Here is a 21,099-nt window from a genome sequence, read left to right as displayed (position 1 = left end):
CTTTATTCATTATAGCCAAAATTTATTAAAAAAGCCAGTATCTGACAAATTTGTGAATGGGTGAAAAAACTGTGGTTATGTCCACAGGAAATAATGCTATTCAGAAAAAAAGAAACGAACTACTACTAACATGCAACAACCTGGAAGAATTTCAAAAATATGTGAAAATGAAAGGGTCATCCATAAAAGATTACATATTATATGATTTCATGTGTATTAGATTGTGTACCGTACAAAATTAGGTGATAAAGAGCAGATAAATGGTTGCTTAGGGCCAGGTGGGATGGTAGGAATTAACTGCAAAGGCGTAGCGTGGAAATTTGGGGGTAACTAAAATGTTCTATACTATGTGTTGGTGGTTACATGGCTGGATATGTTGTCAAAACTCATCAAATTATAAAATTAAAATTGATTAAATTTATTATAAGTGTATTATACGCCAATAAAGCTGATATAAAAATGAATAGAAATAAAAACTCTGTCAGGAAAACAAAAGCTGAGAGAAAACATTTCCAGCAGCCCTGCATTCCAAGAAATGCTAAAATAAGTTATTCATGCAGAATGAAAATTACACCAGATGGAAACTTGTATCAACAGAAAGAAATGAAGAGCACCAGAAATTGTAAATATGGGTAGACATATAAAAGACATTTTTCCTAACTTTTTCATCTTTTTAAATGATCACTAACTCTAATGAAAATATAACAGAAATGCATTGTTGAGTTTATAACATATCTAAATTTAAAATGTATGATAGCAATAGCAAAAAACAGGAATGGGAAAATGTTAGTATACTGCTGAAATGTTTCTACACTGTATGTGAATGTCATCTGAAATATGTTAAAGTTATATGCTGTAAACTTAAGAGCTACCACTAAAATGTAAAAGGTATAGCTGTTAGGCCATTTGTGGAGGCTAGATTAAATTCAATTCAAATACAGGCAGGGAAATATAAACAGTGATCAACTGAGACAAATAGAAAACACAGAGCAATATGGTAGATTTAAATCCAACTCTTTTGAAAATTACATAAGATATAAATAATAGTCTAAGCAATTAATAGGTGGAGATTGTTTGGACAAAAAAAAGGCAAGCTATGAAAGATTACTCAAAAAAATAATTTGAATTGTTCCATACTTATTAAATAAATCAAATTCATCATTACAATTTTTTCTACAAAGAATGTTCCAGTCCCAGTGGCTTTACTGATAAATTTTACCAAATAGATAAAGACAACATATCATTTTATATAACCTTCTCCAGAAATACACTTTGGAACATTATTAAATCCATTTAATGAAGCCAGCATTACCCTGATACATATATACATATAGCTGTATCTATATCTCTGTCTATCTAGGTAGATAGGTAGATGTAGATATAGACATATATGAATATAGACATAACAATCCTTAAGAAGAATTAGGTCATCAAATCCAGCAATATATAAAAATGATTACACTTTACGAGCAAGTTTATCTGAGGAATGCAATTTTGATTTAGCATTTGAAAAAAATCACTGAATGTAATTTACATACTATTAGGCTCAAAGAAAATCTGTATGATTTTCTCAATAGTTGCATAAAAGGCATTTGAGAATCAAAACTCATTCAGGATAAAAACCTCTCAACAAACTAGAAATAGAAGATTATTTCCTCAACCTGATAAACCTCATCTATGAGTAACCTACAGCTAACAGCAGGCAGAATTACATTTTTCATAAGTGATGGTACAGGACGTGGATATCAGTTCTCACTACTTCAATTTAGATATTGGAAAGTAGTTCCTATCCAACATAATATGTCAAAAATAAGGTGTGATGTTTACAAAAACTGGAAAGAAATAAGTAACTTTATTTGCACATTGCCTTAATGTATACTCAAGAAAATTTAAAAAGATACAAACTAATAGATTTAAAAGTGAATTTAGTGAAGTTTCAGGATACAAGGTCATTATACAAAGAACAATTGTATTTCTTTGTATTAGCTATGAACAATGGGAAAATGCCAAAAAATAGCATTTACAATAGTAGTAAAAACACCAAATACTTAAGGTAAACTCTTTAATAAAAGCTAAAGCATACTACACTAAAAAAACTGCAAAATATTGTTAAAGGGAAAGTAAAAAGAAGTTAAAGAGGGACCTCCCTGGTGGCACAGTGGTTAAGAATCCACCTACCAATGCAGGAGACATGGGTTTGTGCCCTGGTCCAGGAAGATCCCACATGCTGCGGAGCAACTAAGCCCGTGCACTGCAACTACTGAACCTGCGCTCTAGAGCCCACGAGCCACAACTACTGAGCCCACGTGCCACAGCTACTGAAGCCTGTGCACCTAGAGCCCATACTTCGCAACATGAGAAGCCACCGCAACAGGAAGCCTGTGCACCGCAATGAAGAGTAGCTCCCCCACCCCTGCTCACAGCAACTAGAGAAAGCCCGCGCTCACCAACGAAGACCCAATGCAGCCATAAGTAAATAAATAAATAAATAAGTTTATTAAAAAAAAAAAGAAGTTAAAGATTGGAGAGCTGTATCATGTTCATAAATTCAAAAACTCAGCATTGCTAAGATTTCATTTTCCACCAATTATTCTGTATGTACTGCAATGCATCTAAATCAAAATTTCAGTATTCTTTTGTATTTGCAGAAATTCACAAGCTAATTCTAAAGTTCATATGGAAATTCAAAGCACCTAGAATAGTCAAGACAAGCTTAAATAAAAATAACAGAATGGGAGAATATTTACATTAAAAATAGAAAATTAGACAAATAGGGACTTCCCTAGTGGTCCAGTGGCTAAGACTCCGCACTCCCTATGCAGGGGGCCCGGTTTCGATCCCTGGTCAGGGAACCAGATCCCACATGCTGCAACCAAGAGTTCGCATGCCACAACTAAAGATTCCGCATGCTGCAACTAAAGATCCAGCATGCAGCAACGAAGATTCCGCGTGGCGCAGCTAAGACCCAGTGCAGCCAAATAAATAAATAAATAAATATTTTAAAAAAAGAAAAAGAAAATTAGACCAACAGAATAAATATAGAGTCCAAAAACATACTCATGCTAATTTGGTCATTTGATTTACAACAAAGGCTCCAAAACAATTCAGTAGCTAATGGTAAGTCCATACAAAAATTTGTTGCTGAAATAACAGGCTACTGATACAGAAAAAAATTAATTTTGACCTCTACCACATAGAGAACAGGTAATCTGGACTGAAATGTAAACCCTGAACTATAAGTAATCTAGAAGAAAGCACTAGAAAATGTCTCTACAACTTTTAGTTAGGCAAATTTTTTTAAATAAACAGGACAAACAACAAAAGCGTGGGACATGAACAAGCAGAAAAGTTTTACTTCATCATAATTAAACATTTCTGCTCATCAACAGATACTGTAAGAAATGGAATAGCAATCCATGGACATTTGCAATACATGTATCTGTCAAAGGCCTTTCAATCGTAATATATAAGGAAATACTACCAATCAGAAACGAAGACAACCAATCTATAAAAACTGGAGAAAAGACTTCAATAGATACATCACAAAAATAGATATAAAAATAAGTAATAAACAAAAAAGTGTTCAGCATCATTAATCATCAGAAAATTGCAATTTAAAACCATAAACTACCACTACACATACACTAGAGATGTAAAGTTTAAAAGACTGAAAATACATGAGGTTTTTTTTTTCATGTTTTCAAAGGCCTTCTGAAACATCAGTGCACATACTTACAATTTTTGGAGAAACATGGGAAACATGTCTGTCCTGATATATGACACTGTCATATTAATAATTCAACTGTAGCTGATAATGCTATCTGCCCCATAATCTTTCCCTGGATTGTTTTTTTTAAGATTTTTTTGATGTGGGCCATTTTTAAAGTCTTTATTGAATTTGCTACAGTATTGCTTCTGTTTTATATCTTGGTTCCTTGGCTGTGAGGCATGTGGGATCCTAGCTTCCCGACCAGGAATGGCACCCATACCCCCTGCATTGGAAGGCAAAGTCCCAGCCACTGGACTGCCAGGGCAGTCCCTTTCCCTGGCATTTTATATTTTGTTTAATTCCTATACCTGAATTCTTAACAAGTATTCTCCTTCAGCAATATCTTGCTCACTATAGTTAGAGATTATAGACAGAAATGCAATCCACACCAAATTTTCATTGCAATTTATAGTATCTAATGCCCTCCACGTGCAGCTTCCAGAGAGAAGAGTTGCCCCAGCTTAGATTTATGTTCCCTCTCCTGCAAGGCACCGTATGGGCACCACTGCACCCACCTTAGACTAACTGTACAATTAATACTGTAATATAAAGTCCCAGAGTGAACACAAGTTCCCTCGTGACATGATTAACTCCAAGGATTCCAGGCAACAGGAGCCAGTCACAAAGTGCAAACTAATTAACGTTGGAGGACAGGATTGAGGACAAGGGAGGTCAAGCATCTGGCATGCTGGCCACAGAGCCAATTGTCACGGAAATGAAGGTTCAGCTAAAATAGTAGAAATGGGAACTTTTTCAAACTGAATTTTGTGATTTTTCTCTCCACTTCTGTTGTCATTTTCTCTTCACTTTATGCACATGGAGTGGCAGGAAAGAAAGAAATTGTTATAATTATGCAAACACAAAAAGTACACTAAGGGAGAATAACAATATTTTGAAATTTATAGTAGATGACACTGTTCAGCGGGCAGACGCTTGAACACATGGAGGGACCCTGCAAAGGGGGAAAGTCCATGTTCTCACTGAATCTTTTTTTTTTTTCTTCCAGTTATTGGAAGCACAGAGGGTATGGGCCCAAGGGTAAAGAAACTGCTTTTCTGGCAATGTTGCCATCCATCCCCGAACATATAACACATGAGAAGATTAAAAAGATAAACACAAACAACAAAAAATGAAATAAAAATAGCTGATAAAAATAATGATGCCATTCCTATAGTTTATGCAACTAAATAAAGAAAAAGATTTTTCTAGAACAAAAAAAGGTACAGAATATTCTCCCATTTAATCCTATCATAGGCAATCTGAAAATAAAAATGCTCCTCAATTTTTTTGTGGCCTTTTACTGATGTAAATTATTGCTAAATGGCAAAATCACAATAGAGTACAGTCCTTCTCCAGATGTGTTCTAGAAATTTAAAAATATATGCTGGCATTTCAGTAGAAATCTGTTCAATGGTCCATATCAACGATAAATGCTAATGATTTTTAAGGCTAGTTAGAAAACTCAGTAGGACACATGGAATATAATGTTTCATCCCTTCGTGAGTACAACTGTAGAGAAAATGAGGAAGATAAAATGATTCCCCATCCCCGTTACATAGTTCAGGACACACTGATCCAAAGAAATGGTGGCAGCAGTTTGTGGAAAAGTCTCCCAAGTAATCCAGCATCTTTGAACCATGTTGTAAAATATACGTGATAAAATATAACAGTTAAAGCTCCCCTGGATAACCGACATCCAAAATAAACCTACTTTGAGCACTTAATAATCTTGTGAAATAGCTGGAGGTGGCAATTAGAAAGCTTACAGCACACATGTGGAATGTAATCTTGCAGATTCACAATAAACATTAACATACTACACAACATGGGAAACTATGGAGTAAAAAAAACACCAACTCTCATACTTTGTTAAGCCCACAGGTTCCTGCTTTTTCTTTAATCCACAGGATCCCATCTCAAATGTCATTTTTAAATGGAAAAACTTTTTAAGATGTGCTGGTTTATGGTGTACATATTTATAGATGTATCTCTTCAAATGGTGCAATTACTGGCAACAAGTAATTTTCTTCTTCATATATTTGCAAGTGTGGGTTAAGCAGCGTTAAGTGAATTGGAAGCCTGTAAAAGTGTTCAGTGAATTCAGAAAGGACACTTTGTTTATTCACAGGAACTCTCCTCCCCTCTAACTTTCCCATCCTAAAGAGTAGCTTAAAAGGTCAGTAGAGCATCCCGACTCATGATAGAACAGGTATCACAGGGTGGTGACTGGCGTGTGTGTGACTTCTGTCCACTGTGGAGGGCAGAGCAGATGGACAGATGGGTGCCATCTTGGGCAGTGCTTTATTTTTAATTTTTAGATTTACCTGTAATCTTTAGAACGTTGTCAGTGCATTAGAGGGCTGCCAGTGAGTCCCAGCTTAAGTCTCAAACATTCGTTCCTAATCTTGGCCTGGAAATAAAAGCAGAGCTTTGCTGGATTAAGTTGTTAACGATTCACTGATCCAAAGAGATTATTATGACAGTCAAACCAAATTTCCTGTTTGGGGAATAAGAAATGACATTGAACTACTCTCTGATGTAGCAGGAAAAAAATCCTGTTGCCACAAGCTCTAAAGTGATGCATTGGAAAGTGTTTTCAAATGTTACTATTTTGTTGTACCTATGTTTTGATTTCTCTTTCCTTTGGCTTTCTCTCTTCTTAGCAGTCCCATTTACTTAGCTCAATATGCCCACTGAGCCCATAAAAAAAAACACCACATTGTATCTCTAATTTCAGTTGATAATATTATATGTATATCCTAATGTCTTAAGTCTGCGATTTTTTTATATTTATATTAAAATGTCAAAGCAAAGCCTGATTTTATACTGTGTCGGTTTGTACTTGGTTTGTACTTATTTATTTTTTATGCCCGGTGCTGAGTATCATTTTTTTCTTTTTTTAACATCTTTATTGGAGTATAGTTGCTTTACAATGGTGTGTTAGTTTCTGCTTTTATAACAAAGTGAATCAGTTATACATATACATATATCCCCACATCTCTTCCCTCTTGCATCTCCCTCCCTCCCACCCACCCTATCCCACCCCTCTAGGTGGTCACAAAGCACCGAGCTGATCTCCCTGTGCTGTGCTGCTTCCCACTAGCTATCTATTTTACATTTGGTAGTGTATACATGTCCATGCCACTCTCTCACTTTGTCCCAGTATCATTTTGAGCAGCCTACTCCTGGCATCATCAATGCAGCCTGCAAGAAGACTCAGTCCTGGGGTCAGATCATTAGAGGTGCTTTAATCCTTTAGACTATTTTTCAATACTGTTTACACCAGGGACTTTCTTGTACAAATCCTCTTTACTCAGACAAGAATAACACGGCAAGGAACTATTTGTCTCTGATCTCTGCAAAGAAGGAGAGCAAACGGGAACCCTTAGGGGGTTTTCCATCTTTTAAACCTACCAGGAGGAGATTAATCAAAGATCTCTATGCTGCCTGATGTACAATCAGTTACTTAGCTGCAGCGCCACTGATCAAGCTATGGTGGAATCGCAGGATCACAGCACCCACTGCAGTGCATGGCTGGAGCAGAAACAGAGCAGGTATGTGCTCACAAAGATATATCTGGACTGTTAGTTCACTACTTTCCGCCAACAGTTTCAAATACAATGCCTTGAGATTTCTGTCCTCATATAAGCCTCAGTTTAGAATCCTGAAAACCCATCATGTTCCCAGTCCATAGCTGGGCTTCCCTCCATGGAGAGTCTCAGTCTTATCAGCATGGATTTGCTCATGATTTAACCAACGTTTCTACTGTACACTGTACATACACAGAACCCTTTAATGGATGTGATCTCCATGCCCATAAGTCACAGGTGAAAATAAGGGGTGTTGAGACTGATGATACAAAATGTTGAATTTGATGGCATTTTACTGAATTCACTATTGGCAACTCCTTCTGCTACTGGCATCTATGGTGCATGGGCAATAGGGTGAAAATCCCATGCCCCTTAAAACAAATCTAAAACATCTGTGTTATGTGCGACAACCTTTTGGAAGCAATTCAGTCACTTGAGTCACCCAAGCATCTCTTGAATCAGAAAACACCTTTTGGGGGTAGAAGTATTTTCTGTCCTGGAAGCAAATATATGACTGTAGATGACCTCAGAATCCCTGCTTCCCAAGCCTCACCAGGTTTTCCTGATGCACGTCAGTCAAACAATCATGGATATTCTCTCCCTATCTACTTTCAGTACTCCTCAATCTCTCATTCAAAACTCATCTTCCATACACCTTAGTGGATAAGCCAAGGCCATTCCCACTCGAATCCTCTACTCCACAGTTTATGATTCAAATTGAATACACAAGATGGTCTGTTTTCAACAGATTTCAGAGTGGAACCAATAGACTTTCATCCACAATCATAGTATCTCATAAACCTTTCAACAGCTGCTAGGAGGCAGAGAAATAAGTTTGCCATGGGATCCACACAAAAAAGCATAGAAAGAAAGGTACAGTATTCAAGAATGAAAACACACACACACAGACAAGGACTAATTGGAAAATAATGAGCAGTAGTTCACTCAAATCTGTGCATCTGTAATTTCCTCTAAATGGCTCTTTTCCTAGGCAACAATTTGTGCATAAGGAATTCATTTTTAAAATCACAGAACTTTATTTTGGGGGTGTGCACACTTTGAGAAACTACCTAAGGCAGTGAGATCATAAAAAAAAAAACAAAATATTTATTTTGAAGGTGTCAATTTGAATGCAATTATGGCACATATGCATGAAGCAGCAAACAAATCAAGCCAGAACTTAAAACCCTCCCAAGGTTTTGATACACAAATTACATAATGAGGAGGAATACTGATTGGACTATTGTCTTTCTTCTAGAAGATGGGAGAAACTGAAGGCAACGTCTGTATGGCAACTTACTTATATTACGAATGAAATAAAGGAGGTTTTGAGCAAAGCATGTCTGCCTCTGTCAGGCTGTGTAGGAAGCATATTGACCACTGAGGATGGTTTCAATTTAAAAAAAACGAGACATCAAGACCAAAAAAACACAAAAAACAAAAAACACTGGCCCTAGTTGCATTTGTCTTATGACATGAATGGCTGATAGATGACTAGAAACCAAATGATCCCAGAAATGCTCTTTGTAAGTCCCCTCTTCATTTACCTGATATATATATATATATATATATATACATATACACACACATACATAATATTTAATACACACAGTGCATACATGTGTACAGCTGATCCCTGAACAACAGGGGCGTTCGGGGCGCCAACCCCTCGCAGGGGAAAACCCAAGCATAACTCTGCAGTGGCCCGCACGTCCACTGTCCCTGCCCGCGGATCAGGAAGTGCCACCACAGTCCATGTTTACTATAAGCGGACCCACACACTTCCACCTGAGCTGCTCAGGTCACCCGCACACACACACCTTGACACGCACGCTGGCGGAGGAGGAGGGGAGCACGCTGCCTGCCAGCGCGGCCCCGCGAAGGGTTCAGCTTCCACTGCACTCGCCCCTGAGGGGCAGCTGTGACCAAAACTCCAGACCTCTCGCCCAGGAAGACCTGGCTCCTGCGTCCTGGAGGTGGTGGCCGCTGAAGGACCCTTTCTCCATTGGTCACCCTCCTCTGAGAAGCTGGGACATGAGCTCGGGGCCACCAAAGGCAGACGGCAGCAGTAGCCATGAACCCGGCCCAGACTAAACCCTTTCGTCTAAGCCCTGTCACGTCGTAAACCGGACTCAGCCGTAAACCCCCCCGGACGTAAAACCCCAAGTAGTAAACTCGGCCCAGATGTTAAACTGGGTTCCGGAAGTAAACCCTCAGACGTAAACCACACCCAAGTCGTAAACCAGGGGCCCAGATGTAAACCTGGATGGAAGCCGTCACCTGGGCCTCAGACGCCAGCCGAACCCCGCGACGCTGCGCTCAGGAGCAGAGGAGGCGAGCGCCCAGCGCCCTGCATGACTCAGACCCGACGCCCGGCCCTCAGGCGACTGCACCTGACCAGGAAGCCCTGACAGGAGGCCGCCTCTCGGGTGCCTCCGGGACCCGAGGAGAGGAGGCCCTGACAGGACGCCCGGCCCTCAGGCGACTCCGTGACAGAACGGCTGACCGAGGTGAGTGTGCGCGCATCAGGCGGGTCTCCCAGCTGGGCGAGGCGGGCGCCGCCCTGGGTGCGGGTCTCCTCGGGTCCAGACTGGGGTTGGGGGAGTCGCAGCGACACCGCCGCCTCCGGCCCTCGGGGCGCTCGTCCAGGCGCCTGCGAGGCCTCGGCCGGGCCCGGCTGTTTCCCGGGCTGGTCCACGGGGCCGCGGGTCGAGGTCCTCCTGCGGGGCAGGCGGCACCGGAACCTCCAGGTGACCATTTCGTGGTGTTTCTGGATTTTTGGTCTTGAAGATTGTGTGTATGTGTGCGTGTGTGTGTGTGTGTGTGTGTGTGTGTGTGAGATCTAGCTTTCCTACTGTGTTTTTTTGAATTATGAAATATACTTCGGAGGATATTGTTTAATCTGAGTTTACGTCGCATTTTCTGCTAGTTCTTTTATGATTTTGTTTATTTAGCATATACTTTGCTTCTCAACTCAGAACTATTTTGACTTAAGATATGAATTATCCAAATTTAATATATTTTTTTCCAATTGGCTATATAACAATAGTTATTGAATTATTGATCATTTCCCCCTGATTTATCTGTTTGAGTCTCTGCTGACAGTTACTTTGGGTATATACGTAGCAGTGGAACGGCTGGGTCATCTTATAATTATTCGGTGTTTCACTTTTTGAGGGGCTGCTGCGGTTTTCCACAGTGGCTGTACTATTTTACGTTCCCACCAGCGATGTATGAAGGTTCCAATTTCTCCACATCCTCACGAACACATTATTTTACACTTATTTTCTTATATCTTCATTTATTTTTGTTGTTAAAGCTGTTAGTGGGTGTGAAGTGGTATATCATTGTGGCTTTGAATTGCATTTCTGTAATTATAGCGAGCATCTTTTCATATATTTATTGGCCATTTGTATATCTTTGGATAAATGCTTATTGAACTCCTTTTCCTGTATTTTAATTGGGTCATTTACCTTTTTATTATTGAATTATAAGCATTCTTTATATATTTTGAATGTAAATTCCTTTTACATATCCTATTTGCAAAAATATTCTCCTGTTTTGTGATTGTCTTTTCACTTTTCTTGTCATGTCCTTTAAAGCACAAAGGTTTTCAGTTTTGAAGTACAATTTATTTTTTCTTTTGTTACTTATGCTTTGGGTATCCTATCTAAGAATTCATTCCCAAATCTAAGGTCATGAAGATTTACTCCTAAGTTTCTTGCACGAGTTCAGTATATTTAGGTTATTGATCTATTTTAAGATAATTTTTGTATATGGTGGAGGTAGGGGGCCCACTGTCATTCTTTTGCATGTGGATATCCATTCACCTGAGCACTATTTATTAAAGATATTATTTATACCCATTGATAGGTATTGCCATACTTGCCAAAAGTCAATTGGCCATGGATGTATGGGTTTATTTTTGAATTCTCAAATCTATTTCATTGGACTACAATGTCTATTCTTATGGCAATACCATACCCTTTTTTATTATTGTAGCCAGCCTTTGATTAATTTCCAGAGTTCTCAAAAGTATTGATTATGAGAATTTTTGCCATTTTTTTGTTGCTTTTATGGAGATGCGAATTTTCAGAGGTTTTTATACTCCCGTCTTCTTGGATGACCAGTAACTTGTGTTATTTTTTGCATATATATGCAAAATTGTTAGATATTCATTGTGTATTTCAAACTTTATCATTATAAAGGCATTCACCTCTCTCTCTCATTTTCTTTGTCTGTCCTTAAATAAAAATTTATCTGATATTCAAGTTGTAGCTCTGGCCTTTTTTTGTTGTTGTTGGTTGCAATGTTTTGTGATGTCATTTATCATCATTTTATTTTAATTTTGAACTTGGAAATTAACCGTAATTGGAGACATTCCATCCTATTTGTAAAAAATTTTATTTTGCAGCATAATATACATAGAAGTGCAAATATCCTAGAAGTATGCCTTTCGAAGATCTTTCACAATCTTGACACACTTGTGTAAATAGCATCCAGCTCAAGGAAAATAACATTACCCAAACCTCAAAAATCTGCTCACATTTCCTTTCAGTTGTTTCCATCCTTTAAGGGTAACCTTTACCTTGACATCTAATAGTATAGGTTAGTTTTGTCTGTTTTTTTTAATACTGTATGTAAATTATGTAATCACTCTGTTTTTCTTTTGTGTGACTTATTTTGCTAAACTTTATGTTTGGATGTTTATTTCATCACTCTGTGTTGTTGTAGAACATTTATTTGTATTATGAATATTATTCCGTTAAGTAAATATGCTATGATTATCCTGTCTTCTGTTGAAGGGCACTTGAATAGCTGACATTTTATGGATATGAGGGATAGTGCTGCTAGAAACATGCTGGTCTATCTCATGGTGCATGTATGTTTGGATACATATTTATTAAGTGTAATCTAAGAATGAGGTTGCTGTGTATGTTCAGTTTTAGTAGGCCCGGAAAAAGTTTTCCAGCTTTATTCATATGCTTTCAGTTCTTTCGTGTGCTCTATAATACTGAGCATTTTAATCTTTTTATAAATTTTGGCCGCTCTGGTGAGTGTTGTTATGTTTTATTGTGTTTTTCATTTGCATTCCTTTGACTGTTAATCAAGTTGAGTGCCTTTCATGTGCTTGTCATTTGCATATATCTTTTTAAATTGCCTTTATAAGTCTTTTGCCCAGTATACTACTGAATTTTCTGTTTCCCATAGTGATTTGTAGGAATTCTTTACGTATTGTGGAGGCGAGAGAGTCTTTTTTTGGTTGTATATATACATTAAAATATCTTCTCATACTTTGGGTCTTTATTATGTTTTAATAAACAAAACTACTTAACTTTGAAATAGTCCAACTTATCATTTTTCTTTGTTAGTATTATTTTTCTGTTTTAGGAGATATTTGCCGAAACCAATATCACTAATGTATTGTCCTCCATTTTTGTTAAAGCATGATTTTTTTTCTGACACAAATCTGCAGTCCATTGATTTTTGTTTATAAGGTAAGATAAGAATTGAAATTTTTTTTATAGTGTAAGGTAGGGATTTAGCTTTTTTTTTTTTTTGTCTCTATGGGTATCTCATCGTGGTGAGAAAATTCTGAGATGCCCTCTGAGATTCTGGCCCTTGGTATCTAGTATAGTCTCCTCCCCTAGAGTATATGATTGGCTAGGCTACCTTTGTTATAGAACAAAGGTAAAGTGATTTTTCAGATGTCCTTAAGGCCCCAGTTAAGCTGACTTTGATTTAATTAGAAGGGAGACTATTTTAAGTGGCTCTGATCTAATCAGATGAGCCCTTCAGAGGGGCTTGGCCCTTTTCGAAGGGAGAGCTTCAAAGCATGAGAGAAACTCTCCTGTTGGCTTTGAAGGAGTGAACTTCCATTTTGGAGAGGGGCCCACATGTGAGGGAATAGCAGATGGTCTCTATCAGCTGAGGGCTTGAGCTCAACAACCAAAAGGAAGTGAATTCCAGCAAGAACCATGTGCCTGCTAGAGGATCCAGAGCCTTAAATGAGTCTCCAGCCCTGACCAGCACGTCCTGTGCAGCCTCCTGTGTGAGGCCCTGAGCAGAGGACCCAGGTCACCCGTACCAGTACCCACGGAAATGATGAGTAATAAATTTGGACTGTTTTAAGCCAGTACATGTGTAATCACTTTTTTAAGGTGCCATAGAAGAATAATGTACTAGTTGATACAAAACTACTTATTGAAAAATGCACCATTTTCCCCACTGCATTGTAGGGCCACCTTGGCCATCAACCACATCTAGCTGTGTCTGTTTCAGGATTCACTGTTGAGTTTCTTTGGCTTCTTAGTCAATGCTTGTGTTGTTGCCACATTATCTTTTTATAATAAACCTTGGTATCTGGTTGTGTTAAGAGTTTCAGGTTTGTTAATCTGCTTTCAGATGTCCTTGGCAGTTCTTGGTCCTTTGTGTTTCTGAATGGATTCTAGAGTAAGACTGGAATATTTTGAAAAATAAATGCAGGAATTTTGATTGGGATTGCATTGAATCTACAGAAATACTTATAATTCTGTATTTTACTCATAGTTGCTTATTTTGCGTAGTAAAAATTGATTCACACTATGAGTAAGAATGCGATAGATATATTTCTATTCCCTTTGTATTCCTCTCTTAATTTACTACCTAATTTTAGTATGTAAAAACTTTTTTCTTTACCTTTATGCTCATATTTAATTTATCATTTTTAATTCACACCATTCATCTCCTTGCTGTAAAAGATGAAATCAGTATGTTTATACTATCTTCCACTTTCTTATGTCTTTCCTCAAAATTTTTATTTCTGCATTATTATGGCCTATGACACAAACATTCTGTTCTTTACTCATAAATAACATATTTGTTTTAGTTTGCCCTAAAGTAAAATATATTCCATGACATTTGTCATTTTTTAAGAGCAGTTTTTCCAGTCATCTTTTGATTAGTTGAATTTTGTCCTCCAGTTTTTTTTTTTAAGGAAGGACTTATAGTTTACAGTTCAGCTGTTTATAAAATTCTTGGTTCACACTTTCCCTCCGTACTTTGTATTGGAGCTCCTCTGTCTCCTAGGATTTTATTTTTCTATGGAGAAATTTGAGGACAGACTGATTTTTACTTCTTTTGGTCACCACCTTCATATTACTTTTCTCTGTTGTCTTTGCTGAGCTTTGCAGCTATACTCAGATATTGTGGATGGTGATGGCAGTTGTCTTTACCTTTTATTAAATCAAGATTTTGCAGTTCTGATTTTCTTTGTTACTTTGCAGTAATACCCGAGTCGAGAAATTGAAAATACTACTGCACTCCATCACTTGTAAGCCAAGAAGTGTCTCTGCTGTAATGCTTCCCTGGTTTGATCCCATGGGTTATAAATGTGTCTTTACAGATATATTTCATCTTTCTTCTAGTAGGTTTATAACTTTATACTTGAATCAGCAAAATAGATAGCATCTCATGGTGGTTAAGTCAGAGAATGTTCTTTTCACCACTTACTAAACCTCTTATTTAGATGTGACAGTTTCCCTTGGTTAATATTAATTAAAGCAACAGCAGCAGCAGCTAACAAGTATTTAGTCACTGTGTACGGAACAGTGTGCTAACCACTTTTCATATGGATCGTCGTATTTAATTCTCACAACAGCACTGTGCTTTGGTAACTACTAAGGTCTAGTAACTACTAAGGTCTAGTGAAGTAAAGTAACTTAAGAGAAGTTACTCAGTTGGCAAGTGATGGAGCAGTGATGGGACCCTGTGTTTTCTGACTTCAGAGTCTTCACTACCTTTTCACAGGTGCTGCTCAGCTGGCACACACTATTTTTCATGTCAAAAGTCAGCATTGTTTTCTGAGACACTCCAAATCATGTGGAATGCTAGTGTATCTTTGAAAGCCTGGTATCATCTTTTTAGAGGGGTCTAATACCTGCTGTACAGTTTCAGGGCTGAGAATATCCTTCTCTTTATTTCTCATCTATTCCAACTCCCTCTTTTGTAGAAATAGAGAAAATAGTGAAAACTGGAAGGGTCTAAAAGGTCATCTTTGGAATTTGAGAATTCAGAGGTCTATTTAAAGTGGTATGGAGCTTGAGATAATAGCTCTGTGATTATGGGAAGTTATTTAACACATCTGAAAATTACTTTCCTCGAAAAATGGAATGGGGACTCCTATGGCATTTTTTGCTCCAATCTGGGTACCTATCACCTTCAACCTACTCTACATACATCACTAGAAGTGACATTATCAAAGCTATCCTTAGGTAGGGTACCACAGTTCCTAGCTATCTATCAGTTATCTCAAATGTTTCTTTCAAGTGGTTAAGTGTTTTCTTAACCTGTTTTGGTTTTATATTGTGATAGACTTGGGTTCTATTTCCTTTTCTGGAATGGTAGGTCACGGTAATTAGTATATTCTTCATAGAGTTATTGTGAGCATTATATAAAATAATCTCTGCGAAAGAGGATTACTATTTACTCCTTGGTTATATAAAGGGGTAATACAATTATTTGATAAGCAATGTCAGGTCATGTGATAATTCTTATGAATGATTAGTTTCCTTTCACAAGTGGAATTACCAAATCATAATAGTAGTCTCCATTCTGGTGTGTGATAAAAACTTTAGAATGGGAAGAAGGGGAACTAATGTGGAAATCCAGTATTTGAACATCATCATCAATGGCAACCAAAAAATTCTTAGCTTCATTATTTGCCTAATTGATTTAATTTAGAAAGGACAAATTGACTGAAATACACCTAAACAACTATTTAGTGATAAAGTCAGTGAGGGAATGAAAGTTCATTCCAAGTAAAAGAAACAAAAGACTAATTTAATCAAGGTTTTGACTAATGATACCGGAAAATATTGTAGTAAAAGTTTCTGCGCACAAGGAGTTAAAAGTTTCAAAATGACTGTTCTCTACCCACACACTGTCTGAGAATCAGGTCTCATGAGATTCATTTTTTCAGATGTAATCAATAGACTGTTGCACATTGTGCCCTAAACTACTTTGAAATTACAGTCACCTCATGAAGCAGTGCAGTTGTCTGCCTAGAAATATTTATATTTATATTTATAGTGGAATTGGTGCATGATTTCCATAGTGATAAAATGCAGTTATTTGAACTCCATTTTTCAGAAATGGCAGTGTTTAAAACTGTGTATATTCCTACTGGTTACAAGGTGTTCTATCTCAATGGCTAGTCATTTGTAGGACCACACACCCCACCTCTCAGCAATGTGATGCTGGATTTGAATTGAGAACTGGAAATGGCAGAAATTGTTTGGTGTGGCTCCTCCTGAGAGACACTCCAAGACTCCAATACCATCCAAACATTCTTGCAGGAATAAACCAAAGACTGAGGCTAACCCTACACAACTTTTGGCAGTTTCCATATGGCTCTGGAGAACACAGCAATGAGAACTTATTCCTACAGTGTATTGTCTTATCAGCAGAAACATTTCTCCAGTGCTTCTTGCTGAAAATCTTACCATTTATATATGATCAAAATGACTCAGTTATTATGATCAACCAGAACACATCTTTCATTTCACCTATTCAATAGAAGTTCAAAGGAAAAAGCCTTCCAAACAAACAAACGAAAACAGCTAAAAATTAATGGTGAGCAAGAAAAGCTATAAAAAGGGCTAGAAGATTAAAGATAGGGGCAGTTTAACGTAATGGCAAATTTTGTGTTCATGAACCACCTGGAATTACTCTGAAATGTTTTACCATGAAAGAGAACATTATTTAAATAATATTAACCAAAGACTTAAATGTGTAAAGGAGAGATTTAGGCTATATTAATATGTAAGGTGGCAAATATCTCTGAGAACGCTTTGACTGGCTTCATGTTAAATCTGTCCAATATTATTCAGCCACATACTGTACACTTGAGAGTTATGAAACCTTGATAGTGGAACTCCTCGATTCTGTGAAACTCCATTAATCTGTAAAGTGTTCTAGGAGCCTCCTATAAGGCACACCTAGGTGATGACTATCTTAGCAATCATCATATATTAATATATATCATCTCCTATGGTTCTCTCTATGGAGAACCCTGACTATTTCAGTTGGGAAGAGTGAGAGAATGAATTGAGAAAAATATCATACTTTTCAGGAAACCATGAAGGCTCACTGGAGGCGTGTGATCATGGTTTTTTAAAGTGAATCATAGATTTGTAGTTTTCTCACCTGCATTAGAGTATATGTTGCCTAGGTTTAGAATAAGATTTTGAAACTGTTTAAAAAATTTTTTTCTAAGTATCCTGGCAAAAAGAGGCAGGAGCAAAGGAGTTGAACATGTATGAAAAGGAAAGTTAATCATAGTCCATTCAGTCTAGTATAAAACTGGAAAAATTGTTACAATCATTTGAAGACCCAAGAAAATGATAAAAGACAGACTATCAATTGAGAACTGTGTACTCATGAGAAACTGCTACCATGTTGGGGAAGGATAATAAACCTGACTTGGTTGTCTAGGAGCACTCAAGAGCTTCCACCTAACCTTGGACAGAATTAAAGACAGCTTCTTTGTGGCTGGCAGAGAAAACCAAGCAGCTTTGCCAGCAAGAGGTAACAGACTCTGTTTGGGTGAGAAGCAAAACCCCAAAGCATTTATTTGTCTAAGGTGGAGGACTTGATACAGGGTGAGACTCTCCACAGCTTTACCAGCTGGTGTTGACAGACTCAGTTCAGGCATACAGCAGATACCCACAGCTTTCCTGGATGCTCTCTAAGGTCTTGAGTGGGAGCTGACAGCAGATCCTCTAGAAATGTAACTGAGAGGTCTTGGCAGTGAGAGAACCATGGAAGGGCTGAGATGAACCTTTAAGTGAGTCCCTCAGTCCACACACAGCTCCGGTGGCAGAGGGTAGAAACATGCAAGCTCAGGGTGTCTAAGCATAACTGCCCAAATAATTAGATGACAATAAATTGCATTACAAGGGCGGCCTCCAGGGAGCTAGGGAAAAGAAGAATGGAAAAGCCAAGACATCACATCATATACCAGGAGCTGTGCTCATGGGCCAGACCAGACATTTTATTTTATTTTATTTTATTTTAATAAATTTATTTATTTTGGGCTGCGTTGGGTCTTCATTGCTGCGCGCGGGCATTCTCTAGTTGCAGCAAGCGGGGGTGGGGGCTACTCTTCGTTGTGGTGCGTGGGCTTCTCATTGCAGTGGCTTCTCGTTGCAGAGCACGGGCTCTAGGTGCGCGGGCTTCAGTAGTTGTGGCTCGTGGGCTCTAGAGTGCAGTCTCAGTAGTTGTGGCGCACGGGCTTAGTTGCTCCACGGCATGTGGGATCTTCCTGGACCCGGGATCGAACCGGTGTCCCCTGCATTGGCAGGCTGATTCTTAACCACTGCGCCACCAAGGAAGTCCCCAGACCAGACATTTTAGTTTAAGTCAAGGCATATTCATAAAGTAAGGAAGCAACAACCCTCAGAAAAATAAAACAGAATACCACGTTGTCTGATACATTATTTATGATGTCAGGTTCTCAACCCAAATTCTTAGATATGCAAAGAAACAGAAATGTGTGATTATAATTAAGAAAAATATCAGCCACTAGAAACTGAAATCAAGTGGACACAGATGTTGGGTTTAGCAGACAGAAACTTGAAAGCAGATGCTACAAAAATGGTCAAGTAACTGAATGAAAATACGTTCAAATGATTAAAGCAATGTATTCTGATAGGTAATAAACCATTAGGAAAAATAAAAAGAAATAGGATCTATAAAAAAGGAAACAAATGTTAATTCGGAGCTAAAAATTAAAGTGACTTAAATGATAAGTTAATGAATTGGTCTCAACAATAGATTTGAGTTAGCAGAAGAATCAGTGAATTTGAGGATATGTAAATAAAAATTATATAACTCAAAGAATAGTATGAAAAAATATTGATGGAAATATGGATGGGAAATGTCAAGCATTTAAAAATATGTATAAATGACAAACTAGAGAAGAAAGATAAGGGGCAGAAAAAGTATTTGAAGAAATGATGACCAAAATTTTCCAAATTTGGTTTAAAATAAAATTACTTTAAACATCAAAGATGCTCAATGAACCTCAAGTAGTATAAGCACAAAGGGAACCACACCTAAATTCATCATAGTCAAATGGCTGAAAGACAAGGTTGAAGACAAAATCTTAAGAGCAACAAGAGAGAAAGGACACATTATATTTTGGGGACAGCAAGAAGATTAGCACTGATTTCTCATCATCAAAATGGAGACCAGCAGGCAGCAGAAATACTTATTCAAAATCCTGAAAGAAAAAATTAAAATGTTCAACCAAGATGTTTATATTTTGTGAAACTACCATCAAACACGAAGATGAAATTAAGGCATTTTAACATAAAACCTGAAAGAATCCATTTCTAGCAGGCATACATTACAGGAAAAACTAACAATGAATAAATCAGGACAAGTGAGAGTGGCGGAGCTGAATGAATGTAAATAGAATGATCATAGTAGACATTACTGACTGATGGCATTCAAAAAACAGATGGAAATGAGTAAGGGATTGAGCCATAGAAATATCCAGAGTGGGGTGTGGGTTCAACATTTGAAAATCAATCAATCTAATAAACTACATTAACAGAATAAAGAAAAAACCACATATGATTGTCTCAATGCAGAGAAACCATTTGGCAGAACCCAACATATTTTCATGACAAAAACACTCAACAAACTAGAAATGAAAGAAGAATACTTCAAAATAATAAAGGTCATATATGAAAAAGTTACAGCCAGTTTTATACTTGAAGACTGAAAAACTTTTCTTCTAAGATCAGGAAGAAGACAAGGATACCTTCTTTAACCACTTCTAATCAACATAGTATTGGAAGTTCTGGCCAGAGTAATTTGGAAAAAAAGAGAAATAACCAAATTAGAAAGAAGAAAGAAAAATTATCTCTTTTTGCGGATGATATAACCTTGTATGTAAAATACACCAAAGATTACACGCACACACACACACACCCCTGTTAGAACTATTAAAGGAATTGCAAAATGTTAGGATACAAAATTACACACAAAATCAGTTGTGTTTCTACATACTAATTAATTTACAGTCACATAAAAAAGAATAAAATCCTTAGGAATAAATTTAACCAAGGAGGTAAAAGACTTGTATGCTAAAAACTGTAAAATGTAGCTGAAAGAAATTTGAAAAAGACACAAAGATATGTAAAGGCATCTGGCATGAATTGGAGGATTTAATATTTTTAAGATGTTAATACTATCTAGAATGATCTATAGATTCAGTGCAATCCCTATCAAAATCCCAATGACGTTTTTGCAGAAAAAGGAAAAAAATCATCCTTAAATTCACTTGAAATCTCAAGGAACCTCAAATAGCCAAAACAATCTTGAAGAAGAAGAAAAAAGTTGGAGGTCTCACGGTTCCTAATTTCAAAACTTAATACAAAGCTACAGTAATCAAAACAGTGTTGTACTGGCAGAAAGAAAGACATATAGACCAATGAAATAGAATAGAGAGCTGAGAAATAAACCCTCACATACATGGTCAAATGATTTTTGGCAAGGGTGCCAAGACTATTCAAAGGGGAAAGGACGATCTTTTCAACAGATGGTGCTGTAAAAATTGGATAGCCACATGCAGAAGAATTAAGTTTGACCCATATACAAAAATTAATTCAAAATGGATGAAAGACCTAAACATAAGAGCTAAAACTATAAGATCTTAGAAAGACGCATAGGGGAAAAATCTTCCTGACACTG

Source organism: Balaenoptera ricei, chromosome 2 (assembly GCF_028023285.1).
Source record: "Balaenoptera ricei isolate mBalRic1 chromosome 2, mBalRic1.hap2, whole genome shotgun sequence".
Taxonomy (NCBI): Eukaryota; Metazoa; Chordata; class Mammalia; order Artiodactyla; family Balaenopteridae; genus Balaenoptera; species Balaenoptera ricei.
This window is presented reverse-complemented; position numbering follows the sequence as displayed.